The 17,311-nt window shown below is 37.2% G+C and overlaps 1 pseudogene; it reads right to left on the minus strand.

Moving 5' to 3' along the window:
* Positions 1-315: 315 nt before the first annotated feature.
* On the minus strand, positions 316-17,115 carry LOC127429497 (cGMP-dependent protein kinase 2-like; annotated as a pseudogene).
* Between the last annotated feature and the right edge of the window lie 196 nt (positions 17,116-17,311).

Here is a 17,311-nt window from a genome sequence, read left to right on the forward strand (position 1 = left end):
TCTAAAGGTGAATATTACCAGTGGTTCCACACCATTCTCTATGATGCCCCAGCTACACAATTCTCACATACAACATAGACAACATAGTGATGGTGACACAATTCCTTTCTTATGCCTCTCCTCTGCTGTGCCTACGAGAGCCACAATAGCATCCTCCAGTTAAAGTGTCCTTTATTGCAGCACACACACTGATTCTGTTAGTTTCATGATCTGAGGTTCCTTGCCAGAAAGGCTGGCATGTTGGAGATGTGAAATGGCAGGAGAATTTTGTTTGGCTCACACTGTTTGAAACATAAGGGTGCATAAAGGGGTCACTTAGAAGTCCATGTTCCAACCCAACATTTCATCTGGAGGAATTTCTTCATCGGGAGGATAACTGTCGAAGCAACTGTAGTCATTGGGTCCCTTCACCTGGAGAGAAAGAGTAATAGCGGGAGAAGAGAGAGAACATTGAAAAGGTTGAACACTTCTAAGGCAATCAGATCAGATTTTTGAGAGCCTGATGTTTTAAGGTTACATTTATGTTTAAATAATAAATTGCCTCTTTCAGAAAATGATTTGCTGTATTGTCGATGTTATCTTACCTGTCTTTTAAGTTGTGATATCAGACTTCTGGATTTCAAACCACCCCAGCTAAAACCGGCAAACCATCTACAAAGCAAACAAAAACCAAAGAACAACCTCCTGAATTCTACCACTTTTAATTTATAAAATGTTACAGATTTTCCAATGTGAGTTAGTTAAGTGTAAAGTTAGTGTTTATGGATGCCCACTCTAAAAATGCTGAATACAAATGCAATGTTTGTTTGTTTTTTGTTCTTTTCAAAATCAAGTAAATCAGAGAGCTTGAACTTTGAAGGAATGAATGCACTTATCTTCTTTTACTGAACCAAACCATTGGTTGGACCCTATGGGACTAGGTAAAAATATCGATTTTCCGATGCATCGTGATCTTCATTTGAGCAATCTCAATTTCGAGTCTTAAATCCCAAGATCTATATTTTTCTACTGTATATGCACAACTCTCTACAATGTGAGTAAATCACTTGCATATGAGACCAAATTTTGCACTATGCAACTAAAATGTCTGTGATTGGCTGATAAATGTTCAGATTTAACTCACCAGTGATTGAGTAGTATAGTACTGAAGTTAAACAGAAAGACCTTTCACTGCGTGAGAGTTCAATTTTGATTTCACTTATTCTTTGCAATGTGTCCAAAGACGAAATCCACGCAATCCATTTGTCACTGAATAATGTCTCTCTTTTAATGTCCTTTCTGTTCTTTATGTTCAGTTGTTGATCAAAAACAAAAAATAAACATTTAATTCTAATCACAAATAGCACTGATGAGGTAAAGAAGCCATCTGAGTCTCCCTAATATGCACTCATTTACAGACACACTTTAACGAACTGCCAGTTTTCTTAAAGAGACAGTACTGATTTTTAAGCATGTGTTCTCCAAATCAATGTAAATACTTGTAAATTCTATAAATTATGCATTAAACAATAAACATGTAATAAAATATAATATATCTAATATATCATGTTTATTGATGAAATACACTGATTTGTAAATTTGTAAAAAGTTTAATTGTGACCAAAATGATCAAAAAGATATACAATTATAATTTGTAAAATTGATCTTTTCAGAAATGTACCTAGATAAAAGTTCCCCTTTATAATTAACAGCATAAGCTGGGAGATAATTTCTTTCATTTGTAAGCAAAATGGACATTATAACTGAAATATGAATCTATATCGAATCGAATCGAAATCGGAATCGAATCAAGAGCTTGTGAATCAGAATCGAATTGGGAAATCTGTATCAATACCCAGCCCTAACTCTAACCTTAACTAAGAGCTTGCCTACAATAACCCAAAAGATAAATGGATATCAAACTTAGCATCTGTCCATCTGCTCAAGTTTACAGATTAATTCGATTAGACATCCTCAGAGTGACATGTCTCAGTGGTAGAACAATAAACAAAGAGATCAATCAGGAAGGAAACCTATAACTTAGTTGACCCCATTATGAAACCAAGCATACTGTGTTAGCAGAGCTAAAACATGGCAAGTTTGAAAACCATTCTGAAATGAATTACAAAAGTTGCAATTTGAACCATCTTTGTTATTCCGTTTTCTGAGTGTACAAAATGAGATATGGTCTGACTACGATTTTGTGTTAGAAATTCTTACTTAAAGGGTTAGTTCACCCAAAAATGTAAATTCTCTCATCATTCAATCACCCTCATGCCATCTCAGGTGTGTATGACTTTTTTTCTTCTGCTGAACACATATGAAGAAAAATAGAATAATATCTTAGCTCAGTAGGGCCTTTAAATGCAAGTGGATGGTGATACAACCTTTGAATCTCCAACAAGAACAGACAGTCAGCATAAACATCATCCATATGACTCTACTGGTTAAATTAATGTCTTCTAAAGTGAAACGATCACTTTTGCTGTGAAAAAGATCAATGTTTAAGTGCTTTTTAATTATAAATCATCGCTTCCCGTCAGCAGTAGTACGTGCGTGTGAAATAACTGCGTTGGCATGTTCACGTGAGAACAGACGCACCTGCGACATACCCAGAAGAGCAGCGCTGTTTACAACTGAGTAGGAGGAACACTTCGTTGGTTTTATCTATTTGTTTACTCACAATGGGGCACTTGTGTGCTCATCCTGCATGTCTCAACCAAGAGAAAAACTTAATATTACATCCATAACATGCCAACGCGAATACATCACACAAGACCACATGAATTCTGCCCTCTCCTGAATGCGTATATTACTACTGACCAGAAGCGATGATTTATAGTTAAAAAGTACTTAAATATTGATATTTTTTGCAGCAAAAGTGATTGTTTCACTTTAAAAGACATTAATTTAACCAGTGGAGTCATATGGATGACGTTTATGCTGACTGTCTGTTCTTTTAGGAGATTCAAAGGTCTAATCACCATACTAAGCTGAGATATCCTTCTATTTTTCTTCAAATGTGATCTCCTGAAGAAAGAAAGTCATACACATCTGGGATGGCATAAGGGTGAGTAAAAGATGAGAGAATTTTAATTTTTGGGTGAACTATCCCTTTAACCATGGATATGGGATCAGTATTTCAATCAAACAGTAAAATTTAAGGATAACTTAGCAAAGCAGCCTCTGGTTTGAAATATTAGTATTAAAGGAAATACTAAAACAGATTAAGATTTTCAAAACCAATCAAATGTGAGAGTCAACAGCAGGGGCCCAACTGCAACTCCTACATTTTTAATGGCTTTTTAATGGCTGCCTAAACAGAACCCACGTTCACGTTCTGTTCATCTAACACCTATTATTTGGTTGTGTTCTCGCCTGTGTTTTTTAATATCTGTTATTCCATTCTTCAGATTTCCAAGTCGCTCTGAAGGGTTTTGCCTTCATAATAAAATAAAATAAAATGCCTTCAAAAAGCAAAATACTTAATCATATAAGTGGGATTTGAACAGTTTGAGTCAAAAGGTAAAGACATAAGGTACTCATTAAAGTCTTGACCATTTCCTTGTCTTGTACATGAACAATGGATGATCATACCTACACAGCTTGCGAATAAATTCGCCTGGTCTTTTGCTAATCTTTTTAGGGAAGTCCATCTTCTCAGTCCCTTTCAGAATGAATGTGTATATAATCATCTGATCTGAGCCTATAAAGGGAGGGCTTGGGGAACAATCATATCAAACAGGTTTTCATAAGGTACTCAGAGTCAGTCATTTACCTAAAGACCAGATGCATCTATGCACCTTTGCATCTTTATTAAGAAATAAGTTAATTCAGCCACACAGGGTTTATGGCCATAAAATGAGAACTGAATCTATACAAACCTTCCTGTGAGAAGTTCAAAGATCAGGATTCCAAGAGACCAGTAGTCCACACTGAGGCCATGATCTCTATTGAGAATTATCTCAGGTGCAACATACTCTGGAATCCCACAGAATGTCCAAGTCCTCTGACCACACTTGAGCTTCTTAGCAAAGCCAAAATCCACCTGAGAATATTGATACTCAATTGATATGGCTGCACTGCTATTTCATGCTAAAACCTAATACACAGACTTCTAGAGTTTACTAAGTGAATTCCCTTAATTTTGCTCTCTTTGCAGAGGAGCTCACCAATTTGACATATCCATCTGCATCCAGCATCAGATTCTCAAGCTTCAGGTCTCTGTATATGATTCGATTGTTGTGGAGGTAGTCAAAGGCCTCTGTGACACAGCCCACAATGAACTTGGCTGTGTACTCATCAAAACTCCCCCTGTAATTTATCGTTTATTCACTGAGATTGAGAAAATCTACTACTGTCGACAGTTTTGTCTAGAACTGTATAGTACAATCAGTAAAGCATCCAGACAGCCAACAAATTTAACAGATGTTTTTAAGCATCAAAACCAGTAAAACATTAGCTGTACTGGCTGCATGGTCTGCAAGCTAACCTGTCTCTCAGAAGGCTCCAAATCTCTCCACCGAGGCATGCCTCCAACAGCTTGTACACATACTTGTTGTCTTTGAAAGTACAATACATTCTAGAAGCAAGAAAATACTCTCAGAACAAATAATGAAAAATAGGTTTTGAAATCAGTTCGGGGAAAAAAATTCCATACTCAAGGTCACATTCACTTTGGTCTTTGATCACTTTAAAGCCTTTGTTCACACAGGAGTTTTTTTGGCCTATCTGACTCAAATCCGTTTAGGTTTTTGTAGTCTGAACAAGACAAAAACACATTAAATCCGATTTTTACGAGCGTCATCCAAACCACATTGGCAGGTGGTTTGGAATCCTATTAAAACCGGATTTTTCATAACGCGTCTCAGTCTGAACGGTCAGATCAGATTTCATGTGGGGGGTTTTTTCCATCATTTGCTGTGCGCGATGGTTGTTATACATCAGGTTTTGCAACGAGAAAACATACTGCGCTCTGAACAGCATCATTAATGCCTTCACAGGGCACATTGATTTTAATACAATAATGATGGCCACCCAGTAGGATCATTACAAACAGAATTTTCAATACAAATTACTTCAAAAGTGAGTTCAGCCTGTTTTATTACACATTTCAGCCCTACAAAACTCTCACAGTGGAAGATAAACAGGGCATAGAGATCATCACTTCTGAATGGAACTCACCCATATGTCATTTATATTTTACAGGGCATGCAAAGCACTGCAAACCTCTTATAATAATACAGACATTGGCTTAACCTACCCAGAGAGATGAGCTAAGGTTCAGTAAACCATACAGGTTGTGAGAAACCACAATGCGATAAAGTATTGAATGTCATGCGATTACGGGACGCTTGAGCATTTTGAGCGCTTCATCACAGGACGCAGGTCCACGTCTCATCATCTGACCTTTTTATGCTTTAATATGGGACACAAAGCCTTCAATATGGGATGTTTCACTCTCTACTAAAATACAGGACCCTAAGATAAAAGACGTCACGTATAGGATGTCGTAATTTTGGCCAAAATACAGGACGTCCCCACTAAAAAGGGCAGCAACAACACTAGCAGCAACAAATATTGCATATGCCACCTCTCCCATTTTTAAGCCGTTGTCTGTGAAGAATGTTCATATTTGGATACTGCCCTCATGAAAAACATAATCAGTGGTAAAATATCCATCGCTAAAATCTCGTGCATGGTGAATATAGGTAAGGTTTCTGCATTACCATGACAACTAATGTGAACGTGATAGCAAAAGCGACTGTAGTCTGAACAGAAAAAAAAAATCTAATCTGGCCACATATAACTAGCAGTTTAAACAGTCACTCAAAAAAATCTGAGGAAATCGGATTTGTCCTGCAGTGTGAACAAAGCCTGAAGTATGTAACGTTTTCTGTGTTAAAGTGCTTTCTCCTATCCCAGCTTAATATGCAGAGACAACTATAAGTAGCTATTCATGCTGTAGGTTAATTTTAAACACTGGTCAACTGTAAACACTGTGTTTCTGTTGCTCTATGAACTTTGCTCTATTTGTTTAGACCCATCCCAACAATGTTACTCAACCAAGGGAGTGAGTTGGGGGCTATTTCTTTGTTTGACCAGTGGTAGACTGGGCGTATTCAGAAAGCTGTTTTGAATATATATATATATATATATATATATATATATATATATATATATATATATATATTTTTTTTTTTTTTTTTTTTTTCTTTTGGTGGCACTAGTGTCGCAGAAATTAAATACTTCCGCTTTAATTCTTAATTTAATCATGTATGCATTGAGGGGATACAAGGATCATTTCTTCAGAAAATACAATGAAGTGAAATTCAGTAATGACTTTCTTGTTATGGTGTTTCGATATTTTCATAAATCTTCAGGATTCACGTTCAAGAAATAGGTACACTCATTAGGCTACTTTTACTAAGAAATGTGCCAATGAAACTGAATAGATCAAATAAATGTTGTATAAAATTGGCACTTTGGTATGTTTCAAATATGTCCCATATTTGTGACTTTTTAACATACTTAACAATGAAAGGAGAGTTTGTCCCAAGCAAAATCCTCCTCTCCGAGTAAATGTGAGGCGCGTGGTAAGTTCCTGTCTGTTGTCCACGATGTGGCGCTTGTTGATACATTTCAGAGCAAATGTCACATTCTCATTCTTTACTTTCACCTAGAAGAAAGCTAGCACAATTTTTGCTCATATAAGGCCCTCATCTTGGGGATATTATTTATGTTTGCCATTTATTATATCATAAAGAGGAAATGTGATTAGCATGAACAAGATTCTAACCAATTCAACTCTGCCAAAGCCTCCAACTCCCAGCGTGGCAATAATCACTAGGCTGCTGAATGGTATAGCAGAAGCAAAGCTGCTTTCTCTCTCTTTTAGCTCTATCATGTCATGTAACACTCGTGGGCTGGTTGGGGTGCTGCTTCTTGACCTCCTAAAAAATAAGTGAGGATTTAGAAGACACTAATCACTGTTACACATGAGACAGGGGCAAATATCACTGTTTGGGTCATTCTGGTTTAGACAGTCATTGAGGCCAAAATTGCAATTACACTAACTAATAATTCCAGCAGCGTGGCATTTTTTATTTATTTTTTTGCACAGATCTGACTTGCATTGGTTACTCTGAAATGCGTTAAATATATAAGGATAAAATGGAATGGAGATCAAAATGCTTACATCCTAAAAGTACAATCTGTCATTTTCAAAGCAGCTTTTGAAAAATCCTGTAACATTCTAAATATTATCCAATACGTACATACTGTATGTACATGTTATAAATTATTGGAAATTGCTCAATTCATGATATCATGATTTCTGTCAATTTGAGATCTAAGAAAAAATCTATATTAAAATCTAAAGACTATAGGCTTTACATTTATGTAAATGAGAACACCTTTTTTTATTATTAGATTTTTTTTTTAATTGTTCCTTTAATTAAAATTTCGGGCTGTTTCAGACAATAGACAACAACACAATATACATACTGAATATATATATATATATATATATATATATATATATATATATATATATATATATATATATATATTCGCACTTACTTTGCAGTTCTTTTTTTATCATCACTTGCTAAATATCAACATAGCTTTGGAGGTACTTCTTAAGCTTGTCAAAAGTTCCAACAGTCTGACTGAATGTTCTGAGAGAAGTGAAGGCATAGTTGTTATTGTCAGTCAGAACAAAAATCATAATCACTTGAAGGTTGATGTGATGCTGAAGTGTGAACTCACTCTTGATCAATGACAAGGCATTCTACTCCATCCTCATCTGCGATTATATTAGCTGATCTGACATCATCACTGTGAAAAGACAAAGGAAAAATACATTGTGTATTAGTCATGAACTTTATAATGGCTCCAGAAATCACAGATGTTTTAGGCAAGAATGGAATACATCATTCCATGAATTTTTGTGTTCTAATATTCTATATACAGTATGTTAACAGAAAACTGGACAACTGATATTCTCTGTTATAACGGTGATACTACAAGACCACTATACTAAAAAAAAAAAAAAGGTTATTGAAAGTAGGATTATAGTGAGAAAATGAGGATTGATGCTGGAGATTGAAGGAGGAAAGCACCTGATGAGAGCCTTCTCTCCAAAATAACCCCCCTTCCCCAAGCTGTTGATGATCTGGGGCTCTTCATGTTCCTGTGTGCTTTGAGTGACTTTAATCTGGGCAACACTGAAACACAGAGGCTACATTTCAAATGTGTATGGATCATATCTGAACACGAAGCCTCAATATAGCACAGAAAAATATTATAGATTTAAACTAATTGTATACTTTATGTCTGTTGGAACATAGCATCAAAAATGGAATGCACAGTATAGTATGTAGTAGAGGTTGACCGATCTGGATTTTTCAAAGACCAACGTCGATATCGTTGGCCCATATAATGCAGTTATATACATGCCTATACATTATAATTACAGAAAATTAAACAATTAAACAAATGTATTTTTTACACAACATTTAAAAAGTAGTTAACGCTCCTGTTAATCTGCCATGTGGGCATGGTTATTGGCCAATGCCGATAATCTTAAAATGGCCAAATATGGGCCTGTTATATTGATCCACTAAAGTATGTTGACCCTCTTGATATTTCTGTTAGCCAGTTTCGTTGACTAGCCCTAATGGCCTTATTCCCAACATGATACCGGACATGGTGGCGACAGGCTGAAAGAACCATCATTTCCGGTAATTAAATTCACCCCCACCCCTCAAGTAAAACATCTTCCCTGACCCCATCTTGAGCTACTGTACAGTGCAGCAGGAACCAGCAGGGGATCCAAAGCTGACTTGCTCATGCTAAACTGTTCCTGTTGCTTCCCAGTGGAAAGTCCTGTCTCTTAACCCCTTTAGTGTCAAATTACCAATTTATCTCAACACACTCGACCTCCCACAGCCCTACATAAGCATCTCCCGTGAAGTCCACGAGGATTACGGGTGTGGAGCAATGGCACCTCCAGTGGGTTAAATCACTTTTGTTTGTTTTTTCTTGATGGTTTAGTTTTAGCATTGGAGTACATAGGTGGTCCCCTATTACCAGGCATTAATACAGGCCTAAGAAATGTTCCTAAAATGTGAAATAAAAATGCTGAATATGTATACTTTTGCCTTCGGTAGGTGTGATGAGGGACTGTACACTGTATTATTAAAACAAGCTTATGGAAAGAAGGAAATTAATAATGATCATATTTTTATTATATAATTATCACAAGTAATTTAAGAGTATGCATATTGAAACCTTATGGAATTAGACATGAGGAATTGTTGAGTGTCATACAATAAAGACAATTTTGCCAAAATAAATATAAATATATTGCACATTACCTTCCCATTAACAATTATGTAGAAGGCGTTTCCTTCCTCTCCCTCCCTGATGATGTAGTCTCCTTTGTTATAGTACTCCTGATGAGGAAACATTTAGCTTTTAGCTATTGATTTACCATCAAGCCACTGCTGTCATGTTCTTGGAGGGATGAGCCCAAGGCAACAGGAAGGCTGCCATGTTTGACTCCATAGTGATATATGATGCTACAGTAAGTCTCCATGCACTGCATTAAGAACAGAGTATTACTGCTTACTTATTTAATTTAAGAAAATGTGTTTTTAAAGGTAGACGTGAGTTCTGATGTGTTTAGTGCCAGCTTCCTCAATGGAGGCAGTTACTGTTCACACCAATGTTCATTCTAAACTGCACAATTCAGTTGACCATAACTTTAAAGATCAAAGCTTAAAGTTTACGATCAAATCTTTTTTTAGAATGTTTACAATTTGCAGTACCTTGAAAATTAAATTAAAAACTGAGTTTTGCCCAATTCAAATGTTTTAACCATTCAAAAAAATGTTTGTGGTCGGTTAACCAGTATTTTCCTGTTTTCGAAATATATGTTCCTGTAGCTCTACTGCATGGCGTTAGCAATGTCAATGTTACAGGTATGATTCCCAGGGAAAACACATGGGCTTCTGGTAAAGTGTATAGCTTGAATGCCCTGTAAGTCGTGGAGATTGTCCCCCCAAGTCATGCATCTGTCCTTGTTTATAATTGCATGACTGAGTCTGTCATAATCAGACAAAAAACTGAAGTCCCTGAGTTGGTATCACCCAACTAGTAAGTATCCCCCTTTAGCGTAGACTGCGGTGTCACATGGTACCTGTTGCTTTTCACAGCACTGGGCAAGATGGAACAATCATCAGGATTTAAAAAAATGCTTTTATAGAAAGGGGCCTGGGTAGCTCAGCGAGTATTGATGCTGACTACCACCCCTGGAGTCGCGAGTTTGAATCCAGGGCGTGCTGAGTGACTCCAGCCAGGTCTCCTAAGCAACCAAATTGGCCTGGTTGTTAGGAAGGGTGGAGTTACATGGGGTAACCTCCTTAGGGGTTCTCGCTCTCAATGGGGCGCGTGGTAAGTTGTTCGTGGTTCGCGGGGAGTAGCATGAGCCTCCACATGAGACTTGTCCTCGGCCACCCAGATTGAGGTGAGTAACCGCACCACCAAGAGGACCTACGAAGTAGTGGGAATTGGGCATTCCAAACTGGGAGAAAAGGGGATTAAAAAAAAATGCTTTTATAGAGAATGCTGAGGCGGATTTCCATTCACTGGTATGAATCCTTGCAATTATCGGTTTTTATTACAAATAACTATCCAGTGTAAAATGTCTCCAAAGATATATAAAACTTTCTGAGATTTAAATGCGATGCAAGGAGGATTCGGTTTTCAGAGCATGAAGCTCCCCCTACAGGAATAATACTTTGTATCTCACAAGACACATCTCACAAGTATCTCCTACATGGGGATTGTATTTATGTCTGATTGTGCAGCAGCAGGTCATACATGCTTGATGCAGCATGTCTTTTGTTTGTCTAATTGTGCAGCAGTAGCAGCAGCATGTCCACATGCTTAACTCTGTATGTCTGTGTGTGTTCTAACAGTATCTCACAAGCAATTTATGTCTGTAGCTCTGTTACCCATACAAACTTTCATATGAATTTAGGAAACATGAAATATATCACATGAGTCAAATGTGGAGTCAGTGAAGATGTTAAAGGCATCCATATAAATTATCCGTTGTTTTTTACAGGGTGAGGAAAGCAAAAAGTATTAACCCAAATTATTTTTTTTTGAATGTATGAAATGATACACAGTGTATAAATACACATAAAATTTTCAAACCAGATTTACGCCATTGGTCAATTGTGTTCATCTAAAGATATTAGCAATAATTTTCAGAACATTGCTAACATGCCATCTCTTATCGATTACTATCTGAAACCTCAGTTCTGACCCATTCAGTGAACAGTGAAGGTGCTCCAATTTATCTGGTCCATGTTCTCAACAGATCACCATCCCCAACTATGACAGAGCTCTAGTGTGTTTGATTAAAGAAGATCTCTAGACATGCCACGTTCTTCTCGGGGGCTCAAAAATATTTGTCTGCTTTTAGAGACTGCTTCTTTTGCACATGTTCTCTGCATTCCATTCCCCACTGTTTAATGATAGAGTTCCACATTATCTGCATGTTTCAGCCCAAAACATCTGGGCCACTATTGGGTTACATTGCTTCCTAACCCCTAGAGAGGAGAATATAATCAACTCCATCAGAGTTATTGAATAACGACATTCTCCCATTCAAACCCAGGGGCCAGCAATCGAGCGGAATGTCCTTGAAGTTTTTTCAGCATAGAGGAACATGAGAAGGGTTATTTGACATTGAGTTGACAAAGCCCACACTCTTTTAGAAAAACTCACTTTGGCCCATCATAAATAAATGGAATCAATCAGTCAGCAGCCTCCATTGGTTGTTACAAACATCTTTAACAAATCACTCGTCCCCTCAATTGGAGTGAACACTTTGCTCAGCCTTTGTCAAATAACTATGGTAACAATATACTGGGCCAAGTGATGACAGATGCAATATCAGCACTGTTTGTCCAAATTGTCGCTTTCAGTTTTCACTATAGATGATTGACTAGGTTCAAATTTGCAAATGTTTTATAGTGTATTGAATCAGATAGGACTGCCTAGTTTCTTTTGAATCACTATATAAAAAGCTTTTACTTACCACTTCCAAGCAGTCAACAATCTTGGTTAGTTTGTCCCCAGGCAGTCTGGCAAGAAGTGAAACACTAAAACAAAATCAAATCAAAAAGAAAAGAAAAAGCCAGTTCAGTAACAAGAGGCATCAGTCATCATTTGATTTTCTAAATAGGATTTTGGCTTTTAGAATTTATGCAATTTTTTGTCTTAAGTTGAATAAGCTTAAAGGAGCCAGGTGTTTAAAGAATGCTCCTTTAACTCTGGTTGAACTGATGTTTGAAAGCAAGTTATTTCTATTTTTGCTAAAGGATATGGAGAACAGTTGTGTTTATTTAATCTTACATAAGATATCTCTCATTAATCTTTTCTTATTAGAATGTCTTCAAGAGCCCTCAAATTGAATTATTTCATTTTGCTCCTTTCATTTTTTCTATTTAAACTAATAGTTATATAAGGTATGAGGTCATGGAGGTCACTTTAGCCAGACCATGAAGGCAACCAAACTGACCTTTATTAACAATAGCTAGGCTAATGTCACAGACAAATTCCTAGCTATGCTTTATTTGTTTCTTTGATCTCCACAACATTTCATGCAAAAACATCTTTTGATGCAGACAGTGGTGGTAGGACACCACAATAAACAGCAGGAGGGATGAGCGGCTTGGATTACCTCCTCAGGAAGTTACGGTACTGCTCATGCCGAGCCTCGGTGGTCATCCGCATGATGTTGTGAAAGACTTCTCGATCAAGGGCCCATGTCTTCACATTGCTGGCAGCTGCAATCATAACAAAGCAGCAGGTAAGAAAAATACCAGGAGCTTCCATGTTTATTCTCATCCTCATCAGTTGTGTCCATATAAACCTCAATGGTTCAGTGACCTGGAAACTACAGCTGCTTCAAAAAAAGGGCCATTAGGAAGTGGTTAAATTTTATCATGGTGACTCATATGAGAAAAAAGGCTCCTAGATTTGGAGTATTAGAATAGGTAAAATACAGGTTTAACCTCATGAGACCCCGCGTCCACATGCGTGGACATTACATTTTGGCTTCGCTATAGACTATGCATAATTTCATTTCATTTAAACCGACTGATCTCACTTTAGGAGAATCTAGACTGTCATTAAAGGGTTAAAATTTTGACGCAAAACTACATCTGGTAAGAAAACTCATTACGTTTTTACATTAAAACCTGCTTGAGTCAAAAGAGTAGAGTCTATAGTTTCATCCGATATGCCATTTTAAAAATGTCATCGATTTATCTCGAAACAGCACACTGTTAAACACATTGACCAGGTATGTTGACTATAGGCTAATTTTCCTTAAAATATCCTATATTCACTGTGCATTATCACACTGAGAACCAATGGACACATCCAAAATCTGGAAAATGTTGCTTTCAGAGGTTGTATACGGAGTTGGGATGAAAATAAGGTGCATTTAAAAGTAGGGGGGCACCACGTCGGATCTCGCCTAGGGCACCAAGAAAGCTAGAATCGCCTTTGTGTGACCTTAAGATACTTAAGGATAAGGTAAGAGCTATGAACTGAAAGAGTCCCACAAGTCTGTTTTATTGTTTAATATTATGGGTAATTTTGTTTTACAGTGCATCAGTGGCCTTTTATGAGTAAGAATAAAAGACAGTATAGCACTTTTCAAAATTACTGACAAGTTGAAGAGATTAATGCTACAAAACAAAAACAGTGCTCAAGGTGTTGCTGTAGGTTCTCTCTCTCTCTCTCTCTCTCTCTCTCTCTCTCTCTCTCTCTCTCTTCAGTTCTGTTTGTTTGATAGCCTGTGGCTATATGTGGCCAATCCATGGTCAAAACATGTTTTAAACACAAAAACCTGTCATACGGGGACAATTTGAATTCTGTGCATTCTATTTATATATATATATATATATATATATATATATATATATATATATATATATATATATATATATATAGTAAGAGAGAGAGAGAGAAAGCGAGAGAGAGAAATCTTTAGCACATATAACTTAATCACCAAAGATCAGACATGGAACTGTATTACTCATAATCACATCAAATAAAAGATACATAGAATGAAACCAGCACGTATAAAATACTTCACCTTTCACTGATGCAGTCCTAGCACAATTGTATAAAATGGCTAATTCACCAAATGTGGTCCAGACTGCTACTGATGTGAACAGTTTGTTGTGCTGATACACATCCAGTTTGCCATCTGTAAGTAGGAAACAGCACTTAAACACAAAATTCTCACTCTCACTCTCACTTATTTAAATTGTTTCTTGCAGTTTGAAAGAATTTACACCTTCATTCACTTTGAATGGTTAGTCCTATCCCAAAAAATACATTTTTATTAAAGATTTTAGTGCAGACATTGGAATGAGAGTCTTGGCAGTAACTTATGACACCAACACTGGCCATAAAAAGCACTTGGACACTTTTGGAAAATTGTCTGAATGCCACTGTCACTGTATTAGATAGAAAATATGAAACCAAATGGCATCTGAAAACAAATGATGCTATACTGTTTCTCAGAAATAACTTCACTTTTCTTAGCCATTTTGAAATTACTTTTAATCAACTGTGTCAATGTGATTTTTTGTGGAAATACGAAGTCAGTTCAGTCATGACAACTCGGAAATATTTAGCATGCTAATGTGGGTATTTAGGCGGACTAGATCTGCTACGCTGCTGTTGCTGCAGAGTAAGTATGGAGACTTGCTATACTGTTAGAACACACACAGACACACAGAGTTAAGCATGTGGACATGCTGCTGCTACTGCTGCACAATTAGACAAACAAAAGACATGCTGCATCAAGCATGTATGACTTGCTGCTGCACAATCAGACATAAATACAATCCCCATGTAGCAGATTTAGACAATTGATGCTGGGGTGCAGGAGGGTTTCAGAGAAACTCACAGGGCACTGCATTAAAACCGGCTTGTAAACTGAATAAATTCAAATGTTAGGTGAAGAGAGAATATGCAAGTTGATTGGCAACCCAATTACATTTCAAAGGACCCGATTGGCTTGGCATATCATATATGAGCAAGCTCATTGGCTACAGATAGCAAGTTTAAAGAACCTATTAGCTTGCGCCATGTAGAGTTTCATGCCTGAACTTAGTCATTTCACCTACAAACCTTTCACTACAAGACACTTCTTTTTTATGGAAATGCTCAAAAAGTGTATTTATGCTGCATTTCTGCAAAATAAAAGCCACTTGGTTTGATATTTTTGTTATATAATGCAAAGACATTCATACATTTTTGAAATGTGACTTACATGTCCATAAATACTTTAGGGGCAGTATGCAGTGACAATTTCCCTTTATCTTTAATCTTTAAATTAACTCCTAATTAGTAGGTTTAATAAAAATAAAAAAAAGCTCAGCAATATTTTTGAATTTCTTACTTGCAAACACAAACAGGTGGTTGCCCGGCTCTTCCTGTTTAATGACATATTCTCCCTGCTGGTACGTTCTCTCATACATTCACTCCACCATGTCTTTCACCTGCTGCACTTCCAGTCTCCTCAGATATTGGTTCTTATTCAAGGCATCTGTGAGAAGCTTTTTTACACTGTTAGAAACAAAACTGTGTTGTCTCAATTGTCTTAAGATAATAAATGATTAGCTAAATGAATGCAATGTCATTCTAAAAAAAATATTGCTTTTTGCTTGATATTGGTGGTCAATCTGGAGAAACTGTGAAGGCCAGGATATCATTACTTTAGGGGTGATGGGCTGTCATACAGAATGACAGAGAGCAAATTATTCGGACTAATTGGGGAGTTCTTCACCCTGTCTCTTTCAGCTATCAAGCACACCAGCAGTTTGATTTTCAATGTTCGATTGTTTGATTTCAATATTTTATTTTTCTGATTATACTATTAGTCTCCCCTACTGAAAAGACCAGCATTGCTGCTGACCAGCTTATGTTGTGTTTTGGGTGCCGGTCCTCCAGCATGGTATGCTGGTGTGCTGGTGTCCCCACCAGGCTTTTAAACTAGCTTAACCAGCTTCATCAGAAAGACCATGGTGCTCAACCAGATTCACCAGCTAGGTTTTGCTGGTGAAAAGCAAGGCTATGCTGGTCCACCAGTTAGACCAGCACTTAACCCTCTCTAGCCAGCATAAACCAGCCTAGACCAGCATGGGTCTTTTTAGCAGGGTCATTGTAATTTTGAGTGCTGTCATCCCTAAATTTACAGCCAATTTATTGTCTTCAAATATTCCTGCATAATAGAGTTTGATAGTTTTTGATTGTGTTAATAAATATCTATAGCAATGTCCTTCTATAAACACTATAAAAAGTGCAAATGTTTCCCTACGGAACTAACCTGTAAACTTTGTTTTGTTGTTGTAACCTACTATGGTGGGTGAGGTTAGATTCAGTGATGTTAAACAATGCTTTTTGACTTGAATCAAATCAGTTAAGTTAGATGTTACCACATAAAGTAAATTTTTACAGTGTGCACAGTACCAACTGCTACCATTACTGACAAATGAGTTCTGAAAGGAACAACCATTGCATAGAAAAGCAGAAAATGTGTCAAACAGCTCACCTTTGCTCTTTCCAGACTCGTGTACTCTCAAAGTAGAATTTTGGTATACCGCTGGAGTCAAATGTTCTGGATGAAGGCTCTGCGGACACCCCAGATTTTGCTCCTTTCCTCCTGCTGAGGGTATTTCTGAGCAGGCCAGTGAGACAATGACTGACCTTTTCCTTGATAGGTGATGGCAGAAGACCCAACTCCCCTTGATTCTTCAGTGCATTCTGGAGCTTATTGAGTTGGAGGTACTTGTTCCTCAAAGCATCAGAGATCTCTGAGATTGCCTGTCTCTGCTGGGCCAGCTGCTCCTCAAGATGTTTGATCTGAAGCTCCTTGGCATTCAGGTCTTCATCTTTCTTCTTCAGTTGGTTCTCTAGCTCCTCCACCCTGACTCTGAGGACCTTAGGAGCCGAGCTTGATTCCCTATTGTTTTTGGACTTAGCTGAGCTACTAACCTGTTTGAGAGGGTTCAGTTTCATCGAGCCATTTCCCATTTTTGGCTCTTGAATTCTACAGCAAAAGACAACCAAATTAAATCAGTTGCTGGAAGACATTTTCATCACAAAATGTGAATAAGATTGTGCAGATAGTAATCATAATATAAATAAAACTGCTGGTTCATCTGGGTGTGTGCTGATCTCTTGTTTTTAGGTTTGTTCCTGGCATTTGTCTCCTATAGAACAGAACTTT

Source organism: Myxocyprinus asiaticus, chromosome 3 (assembly GCF_019703515.2).
Source record: "Myxocyprinus asiaticus isolate MX2 ecotype Aquarium Trade chromosome 3, UBuf_Myxa_2, whole genome shotgun sequence".
In the NCBI taxonomy this organism is placed as follows: domain Eukaryota; kingdom Metazoa; phylum Chordata; class Actinopteri; order Cypriniformes; family Catostomidae; genus Myxocyprinus; species Myxocyprinus asiaticus.